The sequence below is a fragment of the Pogoniulus pusillus genome, chromosome Z (genome assembly GCF_015220805.1).
Source record: "Pogoniulus pusillus isolate bPogPus1 chromosome Z, bPogPus1.pri, whole genome shotgun sequence".
Lineage (NCBI taxonomy): Eukaryota > Metazoa > Chordata > Aves > Piciformes > Lybiidae > Pogoniulus > Pogoniulus pusillus.
In genome coordinates this window covers 82456000-82472834 of record NC_087309.1, presented here as the reverse complement: position 1 = coordinate 82472834, position 16835 = coordinate 82456000, and the positions used below count along the sequence as shown (strand labels likewise).

The window sequence follows — 16835 nt, the reverse complement described above, 5'->3', positions numbered from 1 at the left end:
ATAGAGACAGCAGAAGTAACGTACATTTTGTCCTCCTCCTAGCCCTTGCTCTGGTTCCTTTGTGCTGCTCTGATTTTTTTGAAAGCTTGTGCAGACTGTTGGCTGCTTGGAGAAACTTGAAAAAAAAAACCCATGTGATTTTCCTAATCTATGCTAAGAACTGCCCTAGCCAAGGATTCATATAGCGCAAAAGAGACTAAAAAAGCATCTTTGTTTCTTTGCTTGGAGTATCATTTTACAGCTGCATCCATCAGGACTTACAGTTTTGTCTATACTAGGAAGGTTTTACTGGTATAGTACTACCAGCAACCAGTCCCAGAGGAGATGTGGCTTACTCTTCTGCTGGTATAAATTACAGAATTCCCCAAATGCAATATGATATGAATTTTTTATCCTTCTACTCTATTTGCACTAGCAATTTTACAGCATGAGTACAGCACTGGATCCTTTTTCATGCTTCTGGAAAATGCGGGTAAATCGTGGTCCCCCCACTCATATAAAACCGTTGTCCTCAGCACCTTCTGTTCTTGCTTCCTAGATGAGAGCATGACTACTTGCTTCTTTTTGCCTCGGGTCTAAAGTTATGATCTGTGATGGACACTGGTGGGCCTGTGTTAATCCAGTCCAAATTAAATCACCATTTTGAAGATGTAATGAGGGGAAGTGGATTTTCCACTCAGTGTTTCCAGGCAACAACAAGCCGTTCACTGGCTGTGCTAATATCCTGCTTCAAGCCCTAGCTTCAAACACCCTGAAGTATCAAGGTGGCCAGGTTTTGCCTTAAGCTTTCTTCATCTGAGGTAATCATCATGACTGTGTTGTTACTAGCCTCTATTTCCTCAATAATTTCATTTTGACACTATTTCTCAGCTATCGCTAAAGTGAAATGTAAATATCAGAAACTGACTGCTGTGTTATTGTACCAATATATGCATATTGTAATTCTGGAATTAGAAGATCAGATAGTAAAGCAAGTAGCAGCATTCAATAAACGAAGTATTTTGTTCACTTTTGCTTAGATTACTCCAGTTAAACTATAACAATCAAATGACATTGGATTTCACATATTCTGAAGAAATAAAATAAACTCCCGTTGTCCATGTGCTGGTTCATGCATGGCATGCATGGACACGATGGAAATCAATAACTCATCAGTAGTGACTCAGCAGAAACATGCCGGATTAGACCTGTGCAATCATTGACTTATTTTCTTTTCCTTGCCAGCTGCTCCTCCTTTTAACATTACCAGGCAGACACCTACGCGGTGCTGTGCCTGAACTTCGAGGCATAGCAATTCCAGTATAAATCCTATTTCCGTGGCGTTCAGAGGCTGCATCCCGGATGCGATCTGCTTGCGGTCTGCAGTGCGCGAATCCATCCCGCCCGACAGGAGTCGGAGCCGGAAAGTAGGAACGTAAGGAGCAGCAGCGATAGGTGCGAGGCGGCTTCTGCACCGTCTCATTAAATTGCGGGAGCACCGCATCTGCTTCGGCAGAAGGGCCTCGACACCTCCTCAGGCTAAAGAGTCCTAAATCGTTAGAGGTGAAGCCGGTTTGTTGGTACCAGGGATGTCAACGAATGGGCACCGCCAAGCCGTTACCCTTCCCCGCTACCCCTGTGGGCGCGCTGCCGTTAGCGGGGTCTGCGAAGGGGCCAGTGGAGGGGGAAAAAGGAGTTTCTTGAAAAGAGGGCGGAGCAGCCTCTCTGGCAGAGCTTCGCCGGTGTGGCGGCAGCCGCCCCAGGCCCGCCTTCTGGCGCCGAGCTGCTGCGGCCCCGGTCCGGCCAAGCCCTGCGGCCCCGCACGCCCGCCCCCCGCCGGTTCTCGGCCGCCATACTGCGGGGCAACCCAAACTTGTTACACACGAGCACCAACTCCTCCTCCTGCCGCCGCCCTGCCCCTGCCGGCGAGGGGAGGAGGGGGCTGTGCTGGCACAGCCTGCTGAAGGGAAGGCGCCGAGGCAGGCGGGGGCTGGGGTCAGTGCCAGGGGAGCTCTGGCAGACCCTCGCAGGTAGGGACGACTGGTGGGCGGGCTGCGCACCGTCTGAGGCCAGGGGAGGCGGAGGCGACGGCGCGGCGGGAGGAGGAGGCGGCGGCGGCGCTGGTGGTGGAGGCGGAGGCAGAGGCAGGGCGTTTGTCGCTGGGGCGAGCGTCTGGTTGTGCCTTCTCCCGCCGAGGTGGGTGCGGGGGCTGCCATGGTGGCGGGCAGGGTCTCCATGTGGGGGAAGGCGGCGGGGTTCGGTCTGCGCCGGGGCCGGGGCCGGGAAGCGCGGGCGCCCGGTGCCGGCACACCTGCGGAGCGGGGCCTTACGCTCGGCGGGGCCGGGCCCGCCGCCGGCTCCGGAAAGGGGGCGCGGGCGGTGTCACCCCCCGCGAGCGGCGAGGCTGGAGTGGGGCGGAGAGGAGGAGCCTCCTGCAGCAAATGAGCGCGGACTGACGGGTCTATAAATGCGCTTTTTGTCCCACCGTCCCCAGCTCCCCTGACCCCAGCGGCAGTTCTCTGGCTGCCCCCAGTCCGATTTAGTCCGCGGCGGCTACGCAGGTGCGTCCCAGGGCAAGAGCACAGCGCCTGGGCCCCCGCTGCTGGTTCTGCTTGCACCTGCCGTGGTGGCCGGGATGGATGGGGGTCGCGGCTGTCTTTTGGGGTGGTGGGTACAGATACGAGGCGTTTTCAGCCAGGAGCTGGCCTGGTCGTTTCCAGGTGTCAGCACAGTTTACCCTTAGCGTGCCTGGGCACTTGATGGAGTGCCTTGCCAGCCACGAACCGCTGGTCCTTTACTCGATGATTAGGAGGACGCAATGCCGGCGCTTGCTTTTGGGAAGCCGGTTGCGTTTTATTTTTTATCTGTCAGGAGAGTTTAAACCAGGTCTGCAGAGAGATGCTGAGTTTGCAGGGAATGGGTGAGGTGACATTAGTTTCCTGTCTGTGCCTGTTTGCCCTCCAGCTAGTTTATTAGGGGGTGGCTGCTGCTGCTTCGTGGCGGAGTGAACTGTTTGCCATTGTTTTGTGCCTATATGAAACCGTGCAGCATCAGTGTTTAGCGGAGGAGGAGTGGATAAATGCAGTGATTTAAAGTTTATTGTTGAGGCTCGTTTCTGTTAAATGATTGCCGTAAGTAGGGAAGGGAACAGGACCTGCTTTGCTGTGAGAGGGAGCCTGATGGATCCTGCAGGTTGAAAAGGTATTTCATGTCTCTTGTTTGGTTTCGTGCTGGAACGCTTTCCTGCCTTCCACTTTCCTGCTGCCTTTATTATTGCATAACTCTTGCATTGAGAGCTGTGAACAATGTGAAACATCACCATTAAGTCTGTGACACTCGAGTATTTCCAGTGGTCTCTGGGTATCAATGCAGGAATAAACCCTCCCTTTATTTATTTATTTTTTTAACATTAAAAATTCCTATAGTAATTATCACGAGATTGTAGACTTTTATTATGACCATCAGGCTCAAAAACAGCGCCTGATCTCATACTCCTTTTGTATACCTACGCAGAGGTTTTGTTGGAGAACAGTTAATGACTTCCATTAGGAGTGCAAAGCTGAGGTGGTTACGGAAGTGCACCTAAAGGAAGCCCTGCTGCCTGCCCGTCTATGCGGTCAGCGTGCGTGGCGGCTATGGTGTGCCAGAATAGGAGTGTCTTACACATTGGGTTAGAAAGGGGAATTTTAAGAGAGAGAAGGAGTAGCTAATACAGGGTGAGACACTGTACGTGCCATGTTCCCTGCTGTGCAGAAACGTATCAGCACAGTGTGTTGTCTGGAGGAGCAGGCTGTGAATGGGCACTTGTTCTTGCAGGTAGTAGAGACGAGATGCAGGTGGCCCTTTTCCACTGAAGGGAAATGAGTGACAAGGGAATAGGTTTCTGTGCGTGTTCATCGAGTTTAAAAAGAAGTAATTGTGGAGCTGGCTTGACAAATGAAGTCTCTTTCTCTCTACTGGATTTCTTGGCCTAGAGAGGAAACAATTCACACGCCAGCCTCGCCCCCCAACCCCCGGCAATTACTGTGTATACTTCGGTGTACACAGCGATTCCTGTGATCAGAGATTGTTACAGAGTATGCTGACAAAAGCTGCTTGCACTCATACCTACCAAAATGGGTTTATAACTGGATTTTTGTGTAGACTTTTTGTTTTAATTAAAGAAACAAAAGTCATTGTGCTAATGGGGAGGGCAGTAGCTCCTTCTACAGTGAAAGAGGCATTTGAGATGAATGCATTTATTTCAAATCTGTAAGACTGATCCATAGATTTTTCTGGACACTGAGTAGAGGCATGCCTGGAGACTTTGTTTAATGTGCTGTGTTGCCCTCTCCTTGCTAATGTTATGATTCAGTCCCCTTTCCTCTCTTGGTATAAACAGCTATTACATTAACCACTTGATAACCTTTTGTAAACCTGCTGGCATGGATGCAGCTGTGCTCTGCCAAAAGTGTATGGGTTTATGCCACTTGGAGGTCCTGCAAGGAACCCCTAGTGCTTCTTTCACTGGCATGCCTTCTGAGCAGCTGAGCTTCAGAGTTGCCTGCTTTGTGCAGCCTCTTGCTAATGAGAAACTGGAGGCTTCTTGAGAGGATCTGTAATCTCCCCAGGGCCACTTGGCTGGAGTTGGAGATTGTGCTGTGCCGCCTGCTCTCCTGCTTTCTCCCAGCCATCTTAGAGGGTGTATTTTCAATGAACATTTTCATGTGAAAATCTGTTCTCTTGGATTTTTCCTGCAGTGAAGTAAGCAGAGGTCTCTCAGTCATGTGAAAATCAATTATTGATCTGAACTGCTAGCATTAGATCAGATTTTTGTGAGTATTTTTACAATACTGGATGAATTGGTAGGTAGATATGCTGTACTCTGGTTCTATGACTTTCCAAAGTGGGACACTTTATTGAAATAATCAGAAATAAATATGACAGAAAATCTCCCAAGTTTTTTATGTTATCTCTGAATTCCTCTAATATTTTGTTTTACTTTTCTTCAGGAATAACAGTCTCAAGCCACAGTTATTACAATAGGGACTTCATAGCCCATAAGAGAATAAGGTATTCTCCCTGAATGCTCAGGGATGAGGTTATCATGGTTTTTGCTGTGCAAAGTTAACTTGGAATGAGTATTGACAGGGAAGGAAAGACATAATTGCCAAGCTTGGGTAACATTTCTTGTAAGCCTTCAGTGCTTCTGAGTGTTGGATCTTGTAAATATTCATGTTATCCTATAATTTAAATGAGCTGAGGTGTATGACCATGGAAGTGTTATTCATGAATGGGTGGTGATCTGCTAATCTTCTCACTAAATTGAGGTTTAATTACTTGCAGATGCTACTGAGAGAATTTTTCAAAATGTTATAATTCTAGAAAAATGCACAAAGCAGTAAATGTATTCCAGGTGGCATGTGACAATACGGATGGAGACTTAAAGGTGACTATAAAAAGAAGCAAAGCAGGTCATAAACTTCCCTGAGTTACTTTAAAGAAACCTTTTTTTCTTTTTTTTTTTCTTTTTTTTTTTTAAACTGTATATAAATTACTGTGTTGGAAGTTTAAAATGGGAGTTAGGATTCTTCCTTATTATGGTAATATTAAAACAGTTTTGGGTGTTCTTTGTTGTACCCAGTGCTCAGCTGTTTTATGTGATATTAATTTAGTTAGCTGAAGAAAGGTATGCTCATTTGGGAGGCTGTATAATAAACAAGGAGCTAGGAAGTACTTTTGGCTGCTTTATTTGATTTTTCTTTCCCTGGAGCTTTCCCCATCCTGTCTAACTGGTCATTTCTCAGATGATAAAGCAGCAGTTTATAAAGCCTTCTTCATGTGGCTTTACACAGTCCAGTATTTGAGTGTCTAGGAAGATATGTGGGAGTATACTGATGAAAAGTATGAGAAAGGTCCCACTTACTTTACTGGAGTCTTGAATTTTGTGAAAGTTAAGTGATTGTGGAGTTGCTTTTCAGTGTAGCACAAGTGTACCAAAAAGTGGAAACCAAAAGGAGGCTAATTTAGCTGTCATTTGGAGAATTAACTCACCTCTGTATTGATGTAGCTCTGCAGGCTGGGTGGAATCTTTCTTCATTGTTTTCCTCCCAATGTGACGATTTCATCCATTTCTTGGATGAATTAATGAAAATTGTATTTTCTGTTCTAACTGTTCAGCTAAAAATCAAAAAGTAGCACCTCATGTTTGAGGCAAATGTCTCCCCATCTTGGATGGGGCAGTTATGCATCTATCTGTCTAGAACTGGATTAACAAGGTCTTGCATTTGTGTTCTGGCCAAAGAGCTTTTATATTCTGTCTTTTATCTACCTGTAAAGTTGCAGGAACCTGCTGAGCTCTTTGGAGATGCTGCTCCAGTCTGCTTTTCCTGTTTTTGTTTTTTGTGAGGAGACATGCATGTTATTTGTACTGCTGCAGTTCTGAGATTTTGACAAGTGTTTCAAAGTGCTAAACAGCAGCTTTTCTTTCAAGAGTATGTTTTTACAGTGCCTGAGAGGGAACCAGAACAGGTGGCAAATTAATCAAAATGGACTACAGATATAAGCTGATAGAGAGAGCATTTCTAAGGACAATAAATAAATTTAACTGAAGCCTATGTGTCAAGTTTAGAACAAATTTGTTGATAACCTGGGAGTAATACCCATTTTCCTGTCTTCCACCTGTTTCTTTTTCTCTCTGTTCATGTACATAATCCATGAGGCATTTTCTGCATTGATCCTCTTAAAAAATTAGTATTAGCCTATATATGAGGCAGGCCAAAGAGGATTGAACACTGTGCTGCAAAATTAGTACCTGTTGGCCTCATTGCAAGAACTCTGAGGAGTGCTTTTGACACTGTGGCATGGTGTGGATTTGAGGAGAATAGGTGATCATGCTTTGTGATGAACTTGATTTGTGTGTTTCTGTGCAGGGTAGTGCATGCTGAATAGATGTGTAGATGATGGAGCACTGATATGGAAGTGCCTAGGACATGTATGGAATTAGCAGACTGGAAAGTCTTCACGTCCTCAGTGCATCTGATTACTTGACTGAGCTGGGAGGCAGAAAAGGATATGCAAAGCAGGGGGAAAGTTTATAGAGACAGACTTCTACTGGGAAACAGACAGGAGAGTAGAAACGTTTGAGAAGTTTTTTAGCCTATATTCTGGTATGCAAGAGAAAGACCAACTGGTGTCTGGAAGCTAAACCAGGTCTGACACAAGTGCAGCAAGGTGAGATGAGGAGGGAGGTTGGTTTCCCCCATGCTTGAATATGGCCTGCGAGGTCTGAAGAGATTTGCATGCATTGCAAATTGCAAAGTGGGAAGGAAAAGGGGGAAAAAATGCATGAAACATGATTATAGTTCCTGCTTTGTTCAAGAGTAGTTTTCAAGGGCAGGCTTTAACAGTTTATCCTGAGTTGTTACTTCTTCCCTCAGTATAAAGCAGACATTCTTCTTGCTCCAAATGGTGTTTTTTATAATATCTATATGCTCGGTTTTGCAGTTTAAATTTATTTTTCTTTTTAATAAACAAGTGATGCTCAATGAGCTTTGTTATCGTGTATACAAAGAACTGCACAGAAAAGGGAAGGCTATTTTAGTTTTCTTTTAATATCTTTGTTCTCATTTCCACTGAAAGAATGCATGTGATGTGGTCATTTTACTGGAAAAACAGTGCAGAATGTAGGGAAGAGACCTAGAAACCTGAAAGTTCTTGGATTTGTAATTGAATTCTCTCTGTAAATTTGATATGTACTGGGAGAATGAAACAATGCAGACTTTTTTTTTAACAACCAAACAACACAAAACAACCACTGTGCTGTGAGTTTCTCTCTTAACTGAATGGGGTCATTGATGTTGTGCTTGGCTTTGATTAGATTTGTTATCCTTAAACTACAAAGTTTGAAATATTCAGGAGCTAGCTGTCACTTACATTGTTTAGCATAGAATTTGTGTGAGGACAGTAAATAGGTAATTTTTCTCAATAAAATGCATTGTTGTGCCTTCCTGCTTTGAAAGTCACCTCTTATGGCAGTAGGAAAGAAAAACCTGACTCTGCCTTGTGATGTTTGGAACAGGTTTGTTTGATGGAGTTACAGTAATGTGTAAGAATGTGTAACAGTACGACATTTTACAGATACCCTTCTCTGTGCTTTTGCCTCCTTCAGTAATGCTTGAATTTATTCAGAAGACATTTCCTTAATCACATTTAAGAAACAAACTCCTCATTTGTTACCACAAGCAGACCAGTTTCTTGTTCAGTGAAACCAGATGAGATTCTTCTTGTTCAACTAGAGATGTAAGGAGAGAGAGTTTGTGGAAAGTGGCTGTACTGATATAATTAGCGAAGTGGTGGGAACGTAGACAGGCCTTTGAATTATCTTTCCTCAGCCTAAGGTAATAAAATATTTATCACTCTTTTCCATAAGCCCTATCTTGGATCTTGCTAGGCTCTGCACTATGCTGAGCATTGTAGTGTGGGCCATGAGATACCTGAGTGTGCAAATCTGTACTTTGAGTATGTTAAGAATTGTGTTCTTCACACCAAAGTTGAAATAGTCAAGGCCTTAATGGTGCTAGAGGCTTTGTGTGAGTGGAGTATATCTGAAGTGGGGAATATGCCTGCAGATGTTTGCTTGTAGGACAGGAACCCTGCACAAGGTTACTACCCTGACCTCTCAAAAAAAAAAACCCAAAAAACAACAAACAGAATTGTAGTAGTAACAGGGTAGTAGTGCTTTAGTTTGTCACTTTGCTTACAGCAGCATGCTCACAGCCTTTTTCTGTATATAGAAGTTGTGCTCAAAGCTGTTTTTCCACTCTCTCGACTCTGTTTCTTTTAACAAAAAGTGCATAAAATGGCTAGAGGGAAGAAATTAGGCATTCCTGTTTCCACTCAGCAATTGCATAATTACTAAGAACGTAGTAGAGATACATGTGTATGCACACACGCATCCTCTTCTGTGTTGGGCTATAGATGTGCTCTACATGAAGTGTTCATTTGTTAGAAAATAAGTTGTCTATTAAAACTTTAGGTGTAAAGAAAAAAGGTTGGTAGAGCTAATATCCCCCTTTCCCCACCAAGAGTCCAAACCAAACAAAGAAAAACCCACCCAAAAAAAAAAAAAAAAAAAAAAAAAAAAAACCCACCAAGCACTGCAAAGCCAATAAGAAGTATCTGTCTTATGCTGTAAAGTAGTATTTTTCCCCCTGTTAAAATTTAGATGAGAGAATATCTGCCTTACTCATAGAATCAACTAGGTTGGAAAAGACCTGCAGGATCATCCAGTCCAACCTAGCACCCAGCCCTATGCAATCAACTAGACCATGGCACTAAGTGCCCCATCCAGTCTCTTTTGAACACCTCCAGGGACGGCGACTCCACCACCTCCCTGGGCAGCCCATTCCAATGGCAAATCACTCTGTGAAGAACTTCCTCCTAATATCAAGCCTATACTGTCCCCGACACAACTTCAGACTGTGTCCCCTTGTTCTGTTGCTGGTTGCCTGGGAGAAGAGACCAACCCCCACGTAGCTACAGCCTCCCTTCAGGTGATTGTAGACAGCAGTGAGGTCAGCCCTGAGCCTCCTCTTCTCCAAGTTAAACAACCCCAGCTCCCTCAGCCTCTCCTCATAGGGTTTGTGTTCCAGGCCTCTCACCAGCTTTGTTGCCCTTAGAATCATAGAATCACACATTCCAGTATCTCAACATCTCTTGAATTGAGAAGCCCAGAATTGGATGCAGTACTTAAGGTGTTATAGAATGATTTGGGTTGGAAGGCACTTTAAATATCGTCTATTTCTTCTTGAAATTATTTGAATTGTTAAAAATCTGTGGTGAAGTTGTTTGCTTTGTGCACTATTGTAATAGTGCTTTGCCCTGTTCAAGTGTGTTTACTGTTCTGAATCTGACTAGGTTTTGCTCCACGTCAGTGAAATTGATGAACTGCCTTTAAAGGTTATCCTGATTATCTGCTAGGCAAGTGAGACATATAATGGCTTTTTAATTTCACTACTTCTGCACAGGAATTAGTTCTAGGAGATTATATGATAAATGTAAGATGAAACTCCTCATAGGCTTAAGAGCTTTCCTCTCTCTGCAATTCTGTCTCCCTGAAGAATTTAAAAAATGCCCAGCCACTCCATGTGTATACATTCACAGCATGTTGTTAATTTTTTTTACTAGCTATTTTCAATAAGAGTGGGTACAACTGAAACTGTTCTGCCTTCAGATACACTTAGAATTATCTCAGATATTTGCATATCTTGAATCTCATATGTCTAAGGGATTTATTAGTGCAGTGGCAGAGAGTGTGTGACACAAATCTTATTTCATGCAAACACATATGGCTGCATAGATTAAATGTGTGTATTTGTATTTGCTCACAGAATTAAGGTGCTGATAAGGAGACATTCTCAAATGTTTGAATTAGCCTTTTATTCCCCTGCCCCACCCCCACAAGAAAAAGATCTGCTTGCATCTGCTCTGAAATAGGCCTCCTGTGTGCATAAATTGCTTTTGCATCGAATGCTACATGCTTATATTCAGGAATTCCTCTGAAGTCTCTGAAAACTTCTCTTTCCTCCTTTAGTACTGACAGTCACCAGAGGAAACAGTAACCATTATTCAGAGCCTGTCTTCTGTTTTCTAATTTAATTGTTGGCTATTATGAGAGTTCAATTCCTGTTGCTGCATGTCTGCATTGTTATGTCTTAGATTTCTGGAATAGGATGCAGTTTTATTACATATCAATTGCTTTGGAAAAAGAAATTTCTGCACAGATTATGAAGTGATGCTTTTCATCAATTGAAGCATCTGATGGCCTTTTAACTCTGTTTTCTGCTTAGTGTTTGCTGAGAAGGCTGTACACGTTGACCATCAGTTTGCTGCAGCGTGAAGCATGGTGCTGAAATAGGTCTGGGAGCATGTCCCGGGGAAGTGGCAAGTGCAGCAGAAAATCCCTTGAGCAGGAGTAGTTAATGTTTGTCTGCAGAAGGTGAATGGAGTCAGCTGTGCTAATTTCTATTCCATAAATTGGCTTTGGGAGTCAAAGGTGTGAATGTGACCCTGTCATTACCGGGTGCTCAGTGGTGAAGGGAGCTTTGAGGTTTCCACAGAGAGATCTTGGCCTGCTTATTTCCATGGCAACTGCTGTCACTTACACATTTACAACCTTTGATTAAAGATACAAGAAGGAAGAGAAAGTCTCTTAAATGTTACAAATGTAACACTTTAACTTGATCTTTTAACAGTGTCTCTAATTTACATTCCTTGGAGAGTGGAGGTTTTATAAGAAGCACAGCTGTCCTATCCCCATTTGGTAGACTTCAAGATGACATTTCAGGGCGAATGTGATGTTTCGAAGACAGGTCTCTGACTTTGATCGTAGCCACACTGACATCATGGATTTAGTTGCTCTTTATTTACATTAGTGTATTTTGAACCACGATTATACTGAAATGTATTATGCAAGGAGATGTGTGTCTCCGATAAATGATTTTGAGGAAAAATCCTAATTCCATGTCAAACAAAAAATATTTTTAAAGAGGAGAAACCTGAGGTATACCATAAATTGTAGTCTTTTAAGCAGTATAATAGCTGATACATGAAAGCCCTGTGCCAGTGGGGAGAGCAAGCTGTTCCTGCAGAAACCGAGTCTTGCTGATGACTTGAAAACTGTGTGGAAGGGAGTGTTTGTGTTTGGTACATCTTTCCATCTCTCCCTTCTCTGCTTCTTGAAAGTATTTTACTTCATGCTATGGTGGCCAGGTTTTAGTGCTGTGAAGGGAGTGTTTTCTATTCAGGTTAGGTATTCTTGTGTCTAGTGCTCAGATGCATCATGTTGTGTTTTCTGGGGAATTTCTCAGTGGTGGAATTTGGGAGGCAAATTGACTGATTCTATTACATTTTTCCAAATGTTTGTTTTGTTTTTATTTCTGTTTGGCACCTGCCATTATTTTTGAATCACCCCTGGGGAGATGGAGGAAACTTTCACTCAATTTGCTTGTGGACTTCATGGTTGTGCTACCAAAAGAGATATAACAATGTCAGGGTGTACAGTGGGAGCTCTTAGGATGGATGAAATCTTCCATGCCTTTATTTTGGGCACCTGAAATTTGAGGTTGCTTTGGACTGATTGGTATTGACTACAGATGAGGGCAGAAGTAGCTGGCCATAACTGACTCAGTGAGAGAACATGACAAATGTAAAGGGCTGTTTAGCTAGCAGTGCATGCTGAATTTCATGAGCATTTGATCATAATTTCTTTCAGAAGGAAGAGATGTATAGAAACTGCTAAGCCTAATGGCAGGCAATTGGTAGTTTAAATAGACAGGGCTGGCAATGGTTGTCAAAACCAGGGAGTTTTATTGCTACAGAAGTGTTGTTCTATCTGAATTTCTAAGGCTGAGCACACTCCATTGTTATGAGCTACTTCAAATGGTGCTTCACCTATGACCACAAAGGGTTCTTCGTGTTGCTCTTGTACAAATGTTTTACATTTATCAAGAAAGTTTCTAACACTGAATGACCTGGTTGGTTACTGTGAAAAGTTTGTGAGAACTACGCAAACACAACTGGGAAGTTTACAACGCTGGGATATTTATAAGGACGTCCTCCACTGTAAAAGAAAGAAAAGAAGTGGAGGAAAAAATAAAAGGCATAGTGGAATTTTTTTTTTTTTTTTAGTTTTTTTAGTTTTGGTTTTTTTTTTAGTTTTTCCATCCAGGCTGACTATGAATATTGATGCAGTTTTGGGTTGGTAATGGTTTTCAGTAGCTGTTGTGATATCAGTAAGTACTTCTGGCTCCCCTCTGAAAATAAGAAATAACTGTTGCCTGCTTGGAATCTAAAAAGACAACACCACACAGAAATCATCCTGATGTGAGCACTGTCAAACAGTTCTGTAATAGCTACAGCATTTCCCAACACTTTTATGAGTCAGAAAGATGGGGTTTGGGGTCAGTCTCTTTTTTTGACAGAAAGTGAAACTTTGCTTTTAGACTGAGTTCAAACTCTGCATTTTAAAGCTGGACCACCTATTGGATTGAGTTGCTTTACCACCTGAGTACCTGGTGTATCCAGTTACACCTATGAAGAGGGTGGTCATTTCTCTTGTGATGGAAGAATGATGTCAGTGAAAATCTGAAGTCACAAACCTCTTTCCTGAGGCAATTTTCTTTCTCTCCAGAGAAAGAAAGATGTGAGGTTTTCTTTAGCTCCCGCAGTGAAATGGGAGAGCACTGCCATAGCAGTTGTACAGAAAGTGGGTTGAGTCAATGCTTGAGGAGAGGAAATCTTATTTATTGGCTTGCTTTTGTGTAATTTACAACTAATATTATAATGATGCTTCTAGGGTCCTGAAAAATTGTTTAGGAGCTTGGTTGAGTGTTTATGTCTTGTTCCATTACTGAGAGTAGCAACAAGCAAGCCCCAGATAGTATTACTTGAAACTTCACAAAAGGCAGATGTATAGAGGTGCAAAACTGAGTTTCAAGATTTTATATTTTTATATAGGTTTTATATATTTAAAAATTGTAAAAAAATATTAATACTGAAATGCCGTGTTTAGTTATCTGGGCAAGATTCTGTGTTTAGTTATGCAGGCAATATGCTCTTACTGTGTTTCTTTGCACATTGCCACCTGTGAGTGTGCTTTCCCTTCACAAGCAGAGGACCCTTTGAGGGTTAAAATTAATCAAATATTGATAGTAAATCCATAAGCATTTTATAGGCCATACTATCTAATACTGGCATATAGTAAGATCTTTGTAGAAAGCAAGAAAAAAATGAAGGTTTATTGCTTAGATGCTGACAATGCTGACTATAGTTTTTTAACATTCAGAGAGGGAAAATACAGAATTTTGAGCCACTGCACTTATTTCTTCAATTATTTTTGTTTGAAAATGCATTGATTGAACAAAATAATTTGCTTCCTAGCTGCCTGAATTTTCTGATGCTGTCCTTTACAATAAATGCATACATAGCCATCCAATCTTTTTGCAAATGATGTGCTAGAGATAGCCACATTGGCACAGATTGTCTGGACTCATTATGCTGAACCAACAGTGGGATGTATGCCAGAGAGTTAAGTGTGCAGAATAAGAGGCAGGCAGGCAGGCCTATCCAGCATTGTAATGATTGTTGTTTCTGCAGGCTCCGTTGTGCTTTGTGCAGTTTGTGCAACAGTCCTGAATTTGTGTTACTACTTTCAGTGCCTGAGTTTGTGGCAGAGGCAGGGAGTGGGAGGGTGAAAGCTGTTTGCTTTCATAAAACGCTTGGCAAACTGCAAAATTCAGCAGAGACTGTCTTGTTACCCCAGTTGTTAGCCAGTGGGTTACTCGCAGGACTAAAGTTCTACTTTTGCTTGTTTTAGAACAATTTTTTGTAGCAAGTGGAAATTGGGAGTTCATTGAAAAAGTTAAGTGCTTGTTGCACTTGTGGCATGCTTCTGGACTTTGGCTGTAAATAACTTTCAGCTCCTTGGCAGGACGACAGAGCAATCTGGTCTAGAGCCCCGGGTCTGCCACTCAGGTTTTTCTGTCTCTGAAAGGTCTGTGGAACAGCCTGACTCTGAAGATGGTAAAAGGGAAGGAACTGTGATAGCAGTAAAGGTCATTAATAATGCTTTAAGGTTTTTGTTGTGGCTATCTACAGAGTCAACAACTTGTTTGTGAGCTTAAATGGTGTCTGTTAAGGGCTGTCTTTGTACGTGGGGGTCATGTACATGTGCATCATACAGGAATGCATTGATTAATCAAGGAAGTGTTCCAGTGTGAACAGGAAACTGTTTGAAAACATGGGCTTTCAGTAGCACTTCCCCTTCCCTGTTGGCACTGTCTACTGAAATAATCCAGTGTCTTTGCTTCCTGACTTGAATGTTTTAAACACTGAGCAAAACTTATGTGTAGTCAAACTTTCTGTATTTAACTTGCTTCCGTATCTATTTAACTAGTTCTGAGGTACCTTTGATCATTTTAAGGTTTTATAGCACTTATTTTGGATCTCCTAAAGCCAGGACTGCTTTCTCTGCTTTCAAAAATCCTTGCTTTACTTTAAATACCTAATTATACTTATTTTTCAAACTTTGTGTGAAGAGATTTAAAGGTTTCTTTGACTTAAATGCATTGGATTAAAAACTGCCTGCATGGCTGGGGTGAAAGAGTGCTGGTGAATGGAGCTAAATATGACTGGTACTCAGTCTCTAGTGGTGTCTCACAGGGATTAGTACTGGGGCCTGTCCTCTTTCATATCTTTATCAATCATCTGGGTGAGGGAGTTGAGTGCACCCTCGGTAAGTTTGCAGATGACACCAAGCTGAGTGGCCATGTTGATCTGCTAGAGAGCAGGGAAGCTTTACAATCGGGTCTGGACAGGTTAGAACAATGGGCCAAGGCTCAAGTGCCAGGTCCTGCATCTGAGTCACAGCAACCCCATGGTAAGCTACAGATGTGGGGGATGTGTGGTTGGAAAGCTGTGACTCAAAGAGGGAGCTGAGTGTATTGGTTGACAGTCGACTAAAGGTGAGTCAGCGGTGTGCTCAAGTGGCCAAGTAAGTCAATGGCGTCCTGGCAACAGTGTTGCTGGCAGGAAGAGGGTGGTCGCTGAAACTTTCATCCCAATAGTCAGAGACTGTCTAATATGACAAATCATGTAGCTCCCTTTGTGTGGAGAAGATGGACTTAAGAGTTGGAAAAGAACAGTGTTTGTCGTTCTCTCTCAGTTGTTGATTTCCATTTCCAGCAAAAAATTAGAATACACTGGACTCAGGTGCTACAGGAGCTGTGGTATTCTGATAGCACGTTGAGGGCCCCAACTGGGACTTTGGTGTATTAAGAGTTTATGGTGTATAAACACCTGTGGGAGACAGCCCTTTCCCTGGTAAGTTTACAGCGTAGATAGAAACAAGAATAAACTGAGCCTCATAGAATGAGAAGCAGCAGAATTTTTAAGAGTGGGTTGAGAATAACGTGTGTGGTTCTGCTGCATCCAGTTCTTGTGCCTTTGGCTGTTGTATATTAAAATTATTTCCTTAAAGTCTTGCTACAAATGTGGCTCGCCAATGCTTGGGGGAGAGAAAGGGGGCAGTAGCTGACAGCTTGAGGAAGCTACAAGATGAAGTGGGTGTGGGGCAGGAAATACTGGCATCAGCAATAGGTCTGAGCAAGGGAGCAGTTAGGAGCGATGGAAGGCTTGATAAAGAGAAACAGTTGCAGGATTTTATTTGTCCTCACAAAGAACGTGATTTTGGTGGCTCTTTGAGGATGGTGAGGGCCATGTGTAGATTCCCTTTTTCAAGTAAATGTGCGTTGCATGAAGAAAAACTGACTTGTTTTGAAAAAAGACACCTGTGCCAATTCTAGATCCTGCTTTTTCGTTCTGGACTGAAACTACCTCATGTGCTGCTGACAAAAGCTGAAATTTGTAGTGCTGTCAATCACACATTTCCTTTGTGGTATACTTATAGAAAGTGTATTAGCAAAGCATTTGTTTGTTGTGTTTTGTTTTGTTTTTTTCCTCTCGGTTCTCCACTTTATTGAGAAAAGCATATCTAGTTTTATTTTCTAAGGCATTTGTGCAGAGACTTAAATTCATCTCATTTTGTAAATCCGGTGTAATTTTACTGGTATTCTTTCTCTGCCAAGGCACATAGAACTTGCAAGTCTGCTGCTGCTTGTAACTGTGTTCATGCTGTGATATAAATATAAGGATAACACAATTGATTATTGCTTCTGCATATGTAGTTAGGTACACAAAACATGTTGTGAGTTGATTTCGTACCCTGAGGTTTGCATGAAGGCTGCATTGATTGATCCTTAGTGATAGCTGTATTGATCAGCTAAGTCCTAGCAGGCAGCTGGTGTAATAGTGTCAAG

At 42.7% G+C, this 16835-nt stretch overlaps 1 protein-coding gene across 10 annotated transcripts in view; it reads left to right on the top strand.

Moving 5' to 3' along the window:
- Positions 1–2102: 2102 nt before the first annotated feature.
- The window catches only part of SEMA4D (semaphorin 4D), a 100354-nt gene continuing 85621 nt past the window's right edge, over positions 2103–16835 (top strand). For 6 of the 10 annotated variants that reach the window (XR_010301369.1, XR_010301370.1, XM_064140522.1 and 3 more), the window contains exon 1: positions 2985–3180. The gene's annotated coding sequence lies outside the window, so the exon portion shown is untranslated. Of the gene's footprint in view, positions 2176–2508; positions 2541–2984; positions 3181–16835 lie in introns of those variants that run through there. The other 4 variants (XM_064140517.1, XM_064140514.1, XM_064140515.1 and 1 more) reach the window with 3 other exon arrangements.